Raw genomic sequence first — 13,373 nt, 5'->3', positions numbered from 1 at the left:
AAAGGTTATTGTGCGTGCATAAAGCCATTTTTAAATCACATAAAACTTTGCAATTACTCTTTTCCAGATCTATACGGCAACTCTTCTTCATTGAAATCGACCCTCCTGTAACATTTATAGTATTAAAATTCAGTCATTCTTGAGCTGAGCACAAAAACCCAAATATTAAAAAATGTCCACTCTTAGGGTGCTTCTGGTTTCGAGTTCCCAAACTTTAGAGACCTGGGGTGAAATCTGGGCCTGCATTGAGGTCAATGGCAGTTTCACTGTTGACTTCAGTGGAGGCAAAGGCTTGCACTTGTAGGGTCTTATTTTTCAAAAAATAATGAGTGCCCACCACTCCAAATGAAGTCAATGGGAGCTGTAGGTACTCTGAACCTCAGAAAATCAGGCATTCAAAATTTCAAGTTAGGTACCAAAAATTAATGGGCACTTTTGAAAATTTTGGCAAAATGTCTTAAGTTTTAATTTACATGATTCCTGGTAGGTAACTGGCTGACAGAAGTGAGGCCTAAAACTCAACTCAATGGCATTTCTCTGTCTGTCTATAGCAAATTTAGGTTTACTGGCAATTACCTTTAAAATTGCTAGAGGATCAGGGATAGAGAGCTCCCACCACCTGCCAGCTCGGCCTACATAAGCAACAAAGTGCACTACCTGCTAGTTCTTAGTTACTACTTTTGTGAAGGCTCCAAAATATGCCAGATGCCTTACAAATGCAAGTAAAAAAATGTTCCTGCTCTGGAGATCATATAATCTAAATTCAACATAACGCCACAAACGAGGGTCGTGCTTGTTAATAGACAAAAAAGTTGGAAGAATGGGGGGGGGAAATAACAAAGGCAGGATGTGTGTTTGTGAAGAATGCTTATCTAGACAAAGGGTGTGATCTGCAAACATCTACAGATATGCATAAAGTTCTTCATGTGAGTAATCCATTGAAGTGTAACTTTATTCACAGGCATTGGTTTATAGAATTGGGCCCTACTTTGGCAACAAAGGCTGATATGAATGAAACATACATCAGCAGTATTGCAGGACAATCTTTCCAGTTTCTGTTTACTAAGCGATCCTTCCAGTTACTGCAATCAAAATAGGGAGACTAGCTCATGGATACTCCTAATCAAAGAACTGAAGTAGTAACACTGTTCAACCTCCACATTCCTGAGTGGATTGTGCCTACCTCAGACACTTGAAGGAAGCTGTCTCTTTTATGCTTTCACAATACTTGTATAGTTTTTCATGTCCATAAAGTCTTACTGAACAGAACTGAAAGAGATTGTGAGGTGGGGGGAGGGGGAGGGGGAGGGGAAGCTAACTCTCAAGACTTTTCAGTAGGAGCAGCAAAGATTGCTTTTTGGCTAGAAATCTCCCATATCCATTCCACCACCAGCAATCTGGCTATTGTGTAATATTCAGAGATGCAGGTGTCAAAAGAAATAACAACAGGAGAAATGCTGCTGTGGGTGCCTTGAGAGTGCATAGATGTGCTCAGAGCTACATTTACTGACACGCATGAACTTCTGTTCATGAATAGCAGGAGAAAGGATCAGATTCTGCTTTTATATCTCAAAGGGAGGGGAGGTAGAAAGACAGTTGAATCCAGGTTGCCAAAAAAAAGAAAGACATTCCAGTTAGTACAACGGAAGTAAGGAGCACTGACACTCTCCAGAAATGCAGCTTACTGTCCTTGGACACATTTACTTTTAGAACATTCTGCAAATTGCCAGGTCATGGAAAGTTCGTGTGTGTGTGTGTGTATATGTGTACACAAACCCAAAGATGTATGAAGGATATCTATACACACTGATGTACAAAGTATTTATCAGCATGAGTGTGAAATTATAGCATTCTTCTATTATACCACTCCCCCAGCCCATGATAGATTCAATATATAGCACATATATTTACAGAAAAAAAAGGTTTTTAAATGTTTTAGAGGTTTTTAAAAAAAATAATTGGTATTTTTTCACCTCTCTTCAAAGTCAGGTGCTTTAGTTACCATGAGTTCAACTGAGTCACAAAAGCCTCTTAAAACCCCTCTAGAAATATGTCTATACAAAAATTTCAGTTTTAAAGTCTATTATCACAGACTAATCCAGCGCTAAAAGTATGTAGTAAGAGTGCACCCCAGTGAGCAGCTGGGAATTTCTCCTTTCCAAAGGTATAACATTTTCATTTTTATATTTGCAGGGTCATGTGATAAAGTAATTTAAAACTGTAACATTTTATAATTTTAGAAAACTTGTTACTCGCCCAGAACTGGCTATTATTTATCTTCTTTTATTGGACCAACTTCTGTTGGGGAAAAGACATGCTTTTGAACTCTATGTAGCTCAAAAGCTTGTCCTTTCCCCAACAGAAATTGAGATATGACCTCATCCACCTTGTCTCTCTTATATCCTGGGAGCAACACGACTACAACAACACTGTAGATGACATATTACATATCTTAGACTTCTGGATGGTATAATTTTGAAGAAAATTGTACATTTGGAGTGAAAAGAAGGAAACATTTCTGGGGCAATTTGCAGAGAGGGATGATATCTAGATATAGATTTATACACAGCATTCTGAATTTTGTAAGAGTTTTAAATTGTTTAAATTATAGTTCCTTCACTCTCATTCCTCTCCATTTTTATATATTAGCAATAATTTCTTTCCTTTAAGATCAACACAAAATGTGTTTAAGTTATCCTAAGCACTTAAGCCCTGATCCTCAAAGATACGTAGGCACCTTAGATCTTATGGTGATAGATGCTTTAGCAATGTGGAAAGGCAAAGAAATAGATGGAAAGATGGTAAAGGTAGATGGATGGATGGATCAAAAGACAGAGACATACCCAATAAAATGTTACTTGAAAACTAATGCCTAGGAGCTGGCTAGAAGCATTACTCCATAGTAACACTTATTTTCAAATAACAAAGTTATGTTTAGGGGTTTACAACCTGAACACATAATTTCCACTAACCAGGGTGGATGGAATTAAATCAAAGCAATTTAAAATACCAATTTTAATCATGATTAAAATAATCAAGTAGGAAATCTTGCTTTAAATAATCAATTTTAATTGTGTTTTGCATTTGTACTTTTTAGATGTTTTCCTAAAGAAAGGCTGTCATAACAATAAAGGGAAGGGTAACCACCTTTCTGTATACAGAACTATAAAATCCCTCCTGGCCAGAGGCAAAACCCTTTCACCTATAAAGGGTTAAGAACCTAAGATAACCTCGCTGGAACCTGACCAAAATGACCAATGAGGAGACAAGATACTTTCAAAGCTGGGGTGGTGTGGGGGGGAAGGGTCTGTGTCTGTGTGATGCTTTTGCTGGGAACAGATCAGGAACGCTTTTCATAACTCCTCAGAACTTCTTTTAAGTTAGTAAGTAATCTAGCTAGAAATGCGTTAGATTTCCTTTTGTTAAATGGCTGGTAAAATAGGTTGTGCTGAATGGAATGTATATTCCTGTTTTTGTGTCTTTTTGTAACTTAAGGTTTTGCCTAGAGGGATTCTCTATGTTTTGAATCTGATTACCCTGTAAGGTATTTACCATCCTGATTTTACAGAGGTGATTCGTTTACTTTTTCTTTAATTAAAATTCTTCTTTTAAGAACCTGATTGCTTTTTCATTGTTCTTAAGATTCAAGGGTTTGGGTCTGTGTTCACCTATGTAAATTGGTGAGGATTTTTATCAAGCCTTCCCCAGGAAAGGGGGTGTAGAGCTTGGGGGGATATTTTGGGGGGAAGACATCTCCAAGTGGGCTCTTTCCCTGGTCTTTAACACGCTTGGTGATGGCAGCATAGGGTTCAAGGACAAGGCAAAGTTTGTACCTTGAGGAAGTGTTTAACCTAAGCTGGTAAGAATAAGCTTAGGGGGTCTTTCATGCAGGTCCCCACATCTGTACCCTAGAGTTCAGAGTGGGGAAGGAACCTTGACAAAGGCTGATTCTCATTATTTGATAACCATTAAACCATATTGATTTGCAATGAAATATAGCTTTTAAACTAAAAGTGGTGCTGCTTTTTGCAAATCAAGAGGATACACTATATCTATACACATTTATTTAAATAATCATATAGCTTAAATAATATTTATTCAGCTTCTTAATTTGTACATTTTTATTATGTTAGAAAATGGCGAATGATGCATTTTTTATTTACTAGCTAATGATACATTTTTTACTTGTGATTTGTGTCAAGCTTTGTTTGGATGGAAATTCAAATTTAATTAAAAGTGCATACAAACGGCATTTTTTAAAATTAAATACAATTCCTTAAACATGCTAAATACATAATAAAACATGCATTTAAAACGGTTTCATTAAGCAGAAGAAGTATTCTCTGTAGTTAGTAAATTAAATTGATTGTTTCCAGGCCTTCAAGATTTTAGAACTAGTAGATCTCATCCCCTCAAACCTAGTTTTTATTTATAGCATGGAAAAGGAACACTATATTTCCTGCTTTTTCTACTCCTGGTCAGTTTCTTAACTTGAATGAACTAGTCATTGACTTGAATAAATGGAAATGAAGACGATATTCTCTCTGAACCTGCAGAAGAGGCTTCTGCTGTCAAAAGCTGGTTTAGCACTTCAACAAACTCTGGTTTCAGATGTTTGGCCAGTGACTTTCACTGGTTCAGTAATTGGACTTTCTTTAAAACTTGGCAGCAAACATGTACAGCTTAATACTATTTTTGGATTTAATGTAATTATTTTAATAGATTATAATAAATTTAAGCCTTAACATAGGTTGTCAATTTCAACTTTAATTTTCAATAGTTTTTTTTAAATAAACTTATATTTCCTTTAAATTAAAAAAAATCAAATTGAAATGAATACATCTGATTTATTTTTTTAAAAAATCATAGATTACTATCCATCCTGCCACTTACATATTGGTAATACAGCATATCAACCAAAGGTCAATTTTAGGTGAAAAATAATACTAAATATAATTTGAACAGATACTTTAAAATGACTCTATATCAAAATAAATTGGAAATCATAAAGCAGGGCTGGGGGTGGGGGAAGGGAAGAAATAACATAACCATCAATTAAAGATTTTGTTTCAAAGTCTTTCTGCCATTTAGCATGCAGAAAAAGTTGTTGCTAAAATAATCTTCTTGGCCTATCGTTGTGACTATGTCATCCCCTCTTTGAGTTCATGGGAGCCCTCCTCTTCATTGAATGTGCATTACATGTGAAAATAATTATTTTCAGTTATGGATATATATAAAATAAATATAAATAAAAATGGCTTGATTGACTGTATTCACATGAAAGATTCACTTAATTTGTTGTCTTTGTTGACTACACAGATAGGTAATAATTACAATGGACATTTCACCCTTTCCATCCAAATCACTTGTACCAAAAGCAAAACAGGACTCAAGCTTCTTCTTTGTTAGAAACAATAAATATCTCAAAAAGGATGTAGTATATGTAGGTGCCAAAAGGTCAGCACAATGCACTGAACACTGCTTTGAATCAGTCTGATCCCAAACCCAATAGGAGTCTGATTTCAAAGTCAACTGAAGTCTTTGCATGGACTTTAGTGGGCTGTAGATCAGTCTCTTTGGTTTGAGCAAATCTAAGTGCATGGATTTGGCAGTGGGAGTTTGGGGGATTGCAGGACTAGGTCTTAAATTTGACACACAAGCTACAGATTGACAGGAGGACTGTTTCAGGAAATCAGCACAAAATATTTTTTCTAAAAAGTGCAGCCACATGTTCCAGCATTAGAAGACATACCTAGAAGGAGAAAAACAGAAACACTTGTGAACTATTGGATAGCGCATGTTTGCTATTCATGCTGTCTAGTGCTTCTTGCTGTTATCCTGTTTCTTAAAAAAAAAAAAAAAATTAGCCAGCAAATTCTTATGATATTTTAAAACAAATTGTAAATAAACTGATTCCAAATCTCAGCATAGTTTTCTTTGCACAAAATGTAACCTATTTATGCAATTCAATGGAGTGTTGTACATCTCAGCTTTTGGATATATGCCACAAACAGTTGTTAGGAGACTTTGGAAAGTTAAAGCACAATACATAAACAAACATTGTGATCCTTCAGTGTACAGTAGAAAACCAGCAGTTTCCCAGAAACATTGATGTCATAAATGAAGCAAGAAATCTATTTTTAATACATGAGTACAATCTGTGCAGAAGGGGCCAAATCAAATCCTGCTCCCACTGATGTCAATGACAAAACTCCCATTGACCAGGGTTTGGCTTTGTATTTTATAGCGTCATGTGATAATACATAACAATACAATAAGTCCAACACTGGTCCCTTTGGAAATGAGAAATTTACTATTGACTTCAATGGAAACAGCACTGGGACCACACACTGGTATTATAAAAGGACAATCTGTTACATAAATAATAAATAGAAGCAATTTTGAAAATATGGGTTCTGTAGAATCACTTATAGAAAATTTTTGAAGAGCAGCCTGTACGGATGGAAAGTGCGAAGCAGCTTAGTTATTAGTGGGATCTGCATAAAAAAAAATCTAGCCCAGTATCCTGTCTTCCAACAGTGGCAATGCCAGGTGCCTCAGAGCGAATGAACAGAACAGGTAATCACCAAGTGATCCATCCCTGTCACCCATTCCCAGTTTCTGGCAAAGGGAGGCCAGGGACACCAGCCCTGCCCATCCTGGCTAAGAGCCACTGATGCACCTATCCTCCATGAATGTATCTAGTTCTTTTTGAACACTGTTATAGTCTTGGCCTTCACAAAATCCTCTGGCAAGGAGTTCCACAGGTTGACTATGCGTTGTGTGAAAAATACTTCCTTTTGTTTGTTTTAAACCTGCTGCCTTTCCATTTCATTTGGTGACCCCTAGTTCATGTGTTATGAGAAGGAGTAAATAAAACTTCCTTATTTACTTTCTCCACAGCAGTCATGATTTTATAGACCTCTATCATATTCCCCCTTAGTTGTCTCTTTTCCAAGCTGAAAAGTCTCAGTCTTATTAATCTCTCCTCATATGGAAGCCGTTCCATACCCCTAATAATTTTTGTTGCCCTTTTCTGAACCTTTTCCAATTCCAATACATCTTTTTTGAGATGGGGTGACCAAATCTGCACACAGTATTCAAGATGTGGGTATAACATGGATTTATATAGAGGCAATATGATATTTTCTGTCTTATTATCTATCCCTTTCTTAATGATTCCCAACATTCTGCTTGCTTTTTTGACTGCCACTGCACATTAAGTGGATGTTTTCAGAGACCTATCCACAATGACTCCAAGATCTCTTTCCTGAGTGGTAACAGCTACTTTAGACCCCATCATTTTATATGTATAGTTGGGATAATGTTTTCCAGTGTGCACTACTTTGCATTTATCAACATTGAATTTCATCTGCCATTTTGTTGCCCAGTCATCCCGTTTTGTGAGATCCTTTTGTAGCACTTCGCAGTCTTCTTGGAACTTAACTATCTTGAGTAGTTTTGTATCATCTGAAAATTTTGCCACCTCACTGCTTACCCCTTTTTCCAGATCATTTATGAATATGTTGAATAGGAGTGATCCCAGTACAGACCCCTGAAGGACAACACTATATACCTCCATTCTGAAAACTGACCATTTATTCTTACCCTTTGTTTCCTATTTTAACCAGTTATCAATTTATGAAAGGACCTTCCCTCTTATCCCATGACAGCTTACTTTGCTTAAGAGCCTTTGGTGAGGGACCTTGTCAAAGGCTTTTTGAAAATCTAAATCTATGTCCACTGGATCCCCCTTGTCCACATGCTTGTTGACCCCCTCAAATAATTCTAGTAGATTGGTGAGGCATGATTTCCCTTTACAAAAACCATGTTGTCTTTTCCCCAACAAATTATGTTAATCTATGTGTTTGACAATTTTGTTCTTTACTGTAGTTTCAACCAGTTTGTCCGGTACTGAAGTCAGGCCTGTAATTGCCAGGATCACCTCTGGACCCCTTTTTAAAAATTGGCGTCACAGTAGCTATCCTTGGCAGTCATTTGGTACAGAAGCTGATTTAAATTATAGGTTACAAACTACAGTTAGTAGTTCTGCAATTTCATATTTGAATTCCTTCAGAACTCGTAGGTGAATACCATCTGGTCTTGGTGACTTATTCCTGTTTAGTTTATCAATTTGTTCCAAAACCTCCTCTAATGACACCATTAACTTCAAATGCTAGTACATTCAGTATTAAGTGTTAGTAGGATTCACTGCTAAGTAAGAGCATTGTTTCAGTGCTCTTTCTCATACTGAATAGCACCATACTCTGCATATAGTCTTGTTGAACCAGTGGGACTACTTGTGGAGTCATATGCTATTCAGTGTAATAGTGGCAGAATCTGGTACTAAGAAAGCAATGCTAAGAGAGTCAAACTGAGTCTAAGCTGGTGTGACACAGAGAGAGAGAGAGAGAGAGAGAGAGAGAGAGAGGGTCAGAAGAAAGTCTAAGTTACATAAACTTTATACTCCCTCTAGACTAAGACTTAGACACATTCACCTCTGAATTTGGCCCATTATGTCCCAAATGACTGAAAGAAAGGAATCAGCAAAATGTACCCTTTTTAAAAAAAGGAAATTATTTAGTAATTCCCAAGTAGATGTAAACAAAAATTGAAAATAGTCATTAACAAAACTGAATGGCTACTATAATAATCCAACCCAAAGGTCCATCTTCCCACACTCCAAAACCATCTTTTGAGAGAAAAATATGTATAATAGCCACTAGATTTTTCAAACCACTGCACAGTCCGACAGTTCAAAAATCTGGAAATTATTACACATATAAACAAAAAGCCCTTTGGGATGTTAAAAATATTTTAAAAAGTGAAGAACCATTTCAACTAAGTCATCTGCTATCCTATGTTGTGGGATCGGCAACATGTGGCAATAACAGAAGACATAAAAACAAATTCTTAGAAGAAATCTACATTTGGAATTAATTTGTTATACTCTGATTTTTGCATTTGCATAAGCAACAGAACCATGATTTTCAACAATACATTAAAATATGCTAGTAGTAATAAAATGAATGTGATATTTTATGCCTTTTGAAGATACTATTATTTCCATATTGTGCAATACCCTTCATAGTATTACACAATAACATTGCTTGTCATGGTAACTGTTCAGACTTAAATTTATTGTCTAAATAACATACAATGGTAATATTTTATTAATAAAGCACTGATCCTGAAGTTGCAGTGTATGCAATTTCCATTGTCTTCCATAGGAAGTGTATATAAGAGTTACAGGATCAAATTCTTGGTAAATGGGTGTCAGGTTAACCATTTTTATATTATTTAACTCTATTGTTGTAAGAGGGATGAAGAAGATACAAAGACCATCATTTGAAAGTATCACTTGATATTCAGGGGGTTGGGCAAAACCCCTGAACCCAGGGAAACAGCCATCCTTTATTCAGGATAGATAATTCTCTCCTATGTCAGCCTGTAGTGCTTTTAGGCATGAGGGAAACTGATTTTCGGCACGTGGGAGGCTGGATTTTACTTGGTCAGCTCAAGGTGAAAGAACTTGCCATAACTGTAGCTGTTTAGTCTCCTGATATTGTAACGGTGACATAGTTTTTCGTATAATACCGTAACCCTCTGCCAGGTGGAGCCAGAAGCAACCAGGGCAGGGTTCAGTATCTAGGGGTTCCTTTTCAACATCACAACACAGAACTGGTTCGAGCCCCCAGCCATTAACCTGGGAAAATTGCACACCACCCTGAGCACCTCTGAGAGGCAATACTTTCCCACTCGCAAGTGCAGAGTTTGAGTGTAGAAAATAAACTTTTAATGAAAGGAGGGAAGTCACCTGACATTAATTAAGGAAAATGCCACAAGCAGGATTCATAATCATAAAACTGTGAGCAGGACACCCATCCCAGAGTGCACGGGGCAGTGCCTGCTGCCTCATGTTCTTGAGTTCTACAACCAACAGTTCCTTTTCTGTGCCCCTCTCTGCTCCCTCACCATACCCCACTCACAGTGGTTGTCCTTGGCCAGTGAAGACCCAGGTGCATCTGTGTGAGTTCACCTTGCACCCGGGGAAGAAGGCACCTTGCTTGTGCTTGCTCTGGCTGGCTGTCCCGCCAGCTGCTGTTCCTCATCACTGGGCTGCCCCACCAGCCTCTTGTTGCCTTGCCAGCCGCTAATTCTGCTTACCGCCTTGCCAGCCACACCTTCGCCAGCTGACTGTCGTCTCCTTCTGCTGCTACCTGCCTCTCTGCTGTGACCTCTACACATCAGTCTCTTAGTGATTTTCAGCTCTTTGCAGGCTGGGCAGAAACACTGCTCCATTTCAAGTGATTTTAGCTCTCGTTTGAGCACTTTAAAATAACAAAAGGCTCCTAATGAAGCCTATTTAGCTCTTTCTTTGAACAATGGGGGGGGAAAAGGTTAAGCCAGACTGGGGACCCTTAGAGAGAATCCACACCTCCTGACTAGGACACCTGTTCCCACCCCTCTTACTTTCATAGGGCTCTGGTATTCAAGCCCCTGGCCTTACGAGGTTCTTTCAGCTGAGGGTGACTCCCTCATTTGGAACAGGTTATGCACAGTTCGGCTCCCCTTTATTCATACAATAATGATAACAACATTGGTAACAACATTTCACTACCCCTGCATTCAGTACTGAAGTGATTTGTAACCCAACACCAGCCAAAGTTGATTACTTTGAGAAACACCGCTCTATCTGCTGGATATCTAAGCAGAGTAACGTGTTCATGTAAATACAGTTTGCTCCTGAAGTCTCTCCCCCTCCCAGCTAGCTGTCAGGGGAGCATTCATTCAGACCCTGCTTACAATACCAATAGGCAACTGTAAACTCATGCAAAGTATAAGCAAAACACTAACTAGTATGAAGCTAAAAGTTACAGAAGTTTGATTTGAAAATTTATGCAAAGATTATCTGATATTCTTTGGTCTAGAAATCAGGATAGAAATCTCACAAGTACAAGTATTGCCACAAAATTATCCAGTTTTGATTTTTGTTTTTTTTAGTATTTCTGCTTTCAGTCCTGGAAAAACAGAAGAGTAAAGACCCAGTTCTCCAAACACTCACTCATTTGTGTGATCCTTATTCATTGTCCTTATATGCTTATTTTCTCACGTGAATAAGAGCTTTCAGGTTTGGGCCCTAATATTGCAAGTACTGTCATGCCCAAGTATTTAAAAATCATGAGTCAGGCCCAAAAATCAACACTGGCTTAAAAATAATGAGATTTTAAAAAACTGTAAATGTGGGTGTTCTTTACATTTGTCTTCTGCTTTCTGAGCTTTTTACGTTGCACTTCAGTTGCATTTTCAAGCTTTTCCCCAAAGTTTAACAGCTAGAAACTTTTCTTTAATAAAAGTTCAAATTTTCACCTAATCAAATGCGTCTAGGAGCTGGGGCTTTAAGAAACCAATTATCTCAAAAAGAAAAGGAGTACTTGTGGCACCTTAGAGACTAACCAATTTATTTCATGCAGTTGGTAGATTTCCACTCCATACGGCTAAATGCAGTGCCTTGCATAATGACAGGTTTCAGAGTAACAGCCGTGTTAGTCTGTATTCGCAAAAAGAAAAGGAGTACTTGTGGCACCTTAGAGACTAACCAAAAGAAAAGGAGTACTTGTGGCACCTTAGAGACTAACCAATTGGTTAAATTGGTTAGTCTCTAAGGTGCCACAAGTACTCCTTTTCTTTTTGCGAATACAGACTAACATGGCTGTTACTCTGAAACCTGTCATTATGCAAGGCACTGCATTTAGCCGTATGGAGTGGAAATCTACCAACTGCATGAAATAAATTGGTTAGTCTCTAAGGTGCCACAAGTACTCCTTTTCTTTTTGCGAATACAGACTAACACGGCTGTTACTCTGAAACCTGTCAATTATCTCAAGACTTCTAATAAAATTGCGAGAGTTGGCAACTGCACAGAAGTATCAGTTGAACCTTCTGAAAAGAAAAAAAAGGTGCAGTGTGTGCAGATGAAGATTACTTTTTATTTTTTTCAAACTGAGATCCATACAAATAACAGACTGGAGGCCACATCCAACATCAGTTGAATCAATGGAAAGATACTTCAGTATCCCTCTATTTTATCCTGCATGCTTGTTACCCCTTTTCACCCAAACAATTAACTAATATTCAGAGTCTTATGGGTTATTTCTGTTAGAAGGAGAAACTGATGATGGAGTCAGGCATTTTTTTTTTCATATTTCAGTCTAGTGAAATGAAGATGCAAGTTCTCTTTCATGTGCTTTGGATCTGGCAGTGATTGTTTGTTATGTTTTGGACATCACTGCATTATGTCAACTCAGAAGAGGTACTAATGATAGGATTTATTATAGAGAACCTTAGACTTCTAAATCCATAGAATATAGATGAGGTAGAATATTTCAATCTGTAGTTACTTAAATTCTTTCTGAGACGATGCGAGACAAATAGGAAACTGGGAAAGGACAACATTCATTTCTTTATCCAGGTACCCATGTATCCACTTTAAAAGGATATAAGTGTCATCTGTCAGACAAATGGGTCTATTGATTATTATGGTTAATACCTTAGATTATCTAGAGTTAAAGACATCTGACACTTGGTTTGTATAGTCTCATGTACAGTAAAAGCTTTTTTATCTGGCATGTTTGGGGATTGGGGGGTGCCAATAAGTGAAAAATTCTGGTTAACTAAGAGGGAGGGAGTTTGGGTGTGGGAGGGGGCTCGGGGCAGGGAGTTGGGAAGCAGAAAGGTTTTTGGGGTGCTAGATTCAGGCGGCGCTCACCTCGGGGGACTCCCCGCAAGTGGTGACCTGTCCTTGCTGCTCCTAGGTGGAGGCACGGCTAGGCTGTTCTGCGTGCTGCCCCCACTGCGCCCCAAGCACTGGCTCTGGGAACTACAGCCAATGGGAGCTCTGGGGGCTGCACCTGAGGGAGGAAGCAGTGCGCTGAGCTACCTAACCGCGCCTCCGCCTAGGAGCAGCAGGGACATGTCGCTGCTTCCAGGTAGCCACGCAGAGCCAGTAGGGAGCCTGCTGGCCCCACACCAACCGGACTATAAATCAGACTTTCTATGAAGATTAGAAATCCTGGGTTATAGAGCTTGCTGGTTGGTACAGGGCCCAATAACACAGCTTTCACTGTATATGAATGTATTTGCTTTATTATAAATATTATTTCTGCTTATTTTCATATATATCTGCTATGGATTTGAAGGTTAGCATAAAATAATGTATAATCAAATTATAGCTTTTCATTCCCCCTAGTTTTGTGATTATAGTTACAATAGATTGTAATGGGATTATATTACTACCAATAAATAATAGTGATAACAGTAATACTCAAAGCCCCCACTTAGAATCAGAGCCCCACTGTGCAGAGAGCTATACA

The sequence above is a fragment of the Lepidochelys olivacea genome (genome assembly GCF_965140295.1).
Source record: "Lepidochelys olivacea isolate rLepOli2 genome assembly, chromosome: 2".
Classification (NCBI taxonomy): domain Eukaryota; kingdom Metazoa; phylum Chordata; order Testudines; family Cheloniidae; genus Lepidochelys; species Lepidochelys olivacea.
The sequence above is the reverse complement of the archived record's forward strand: the minus strand, read 5'-3'. Positions refer to the sequence as shown.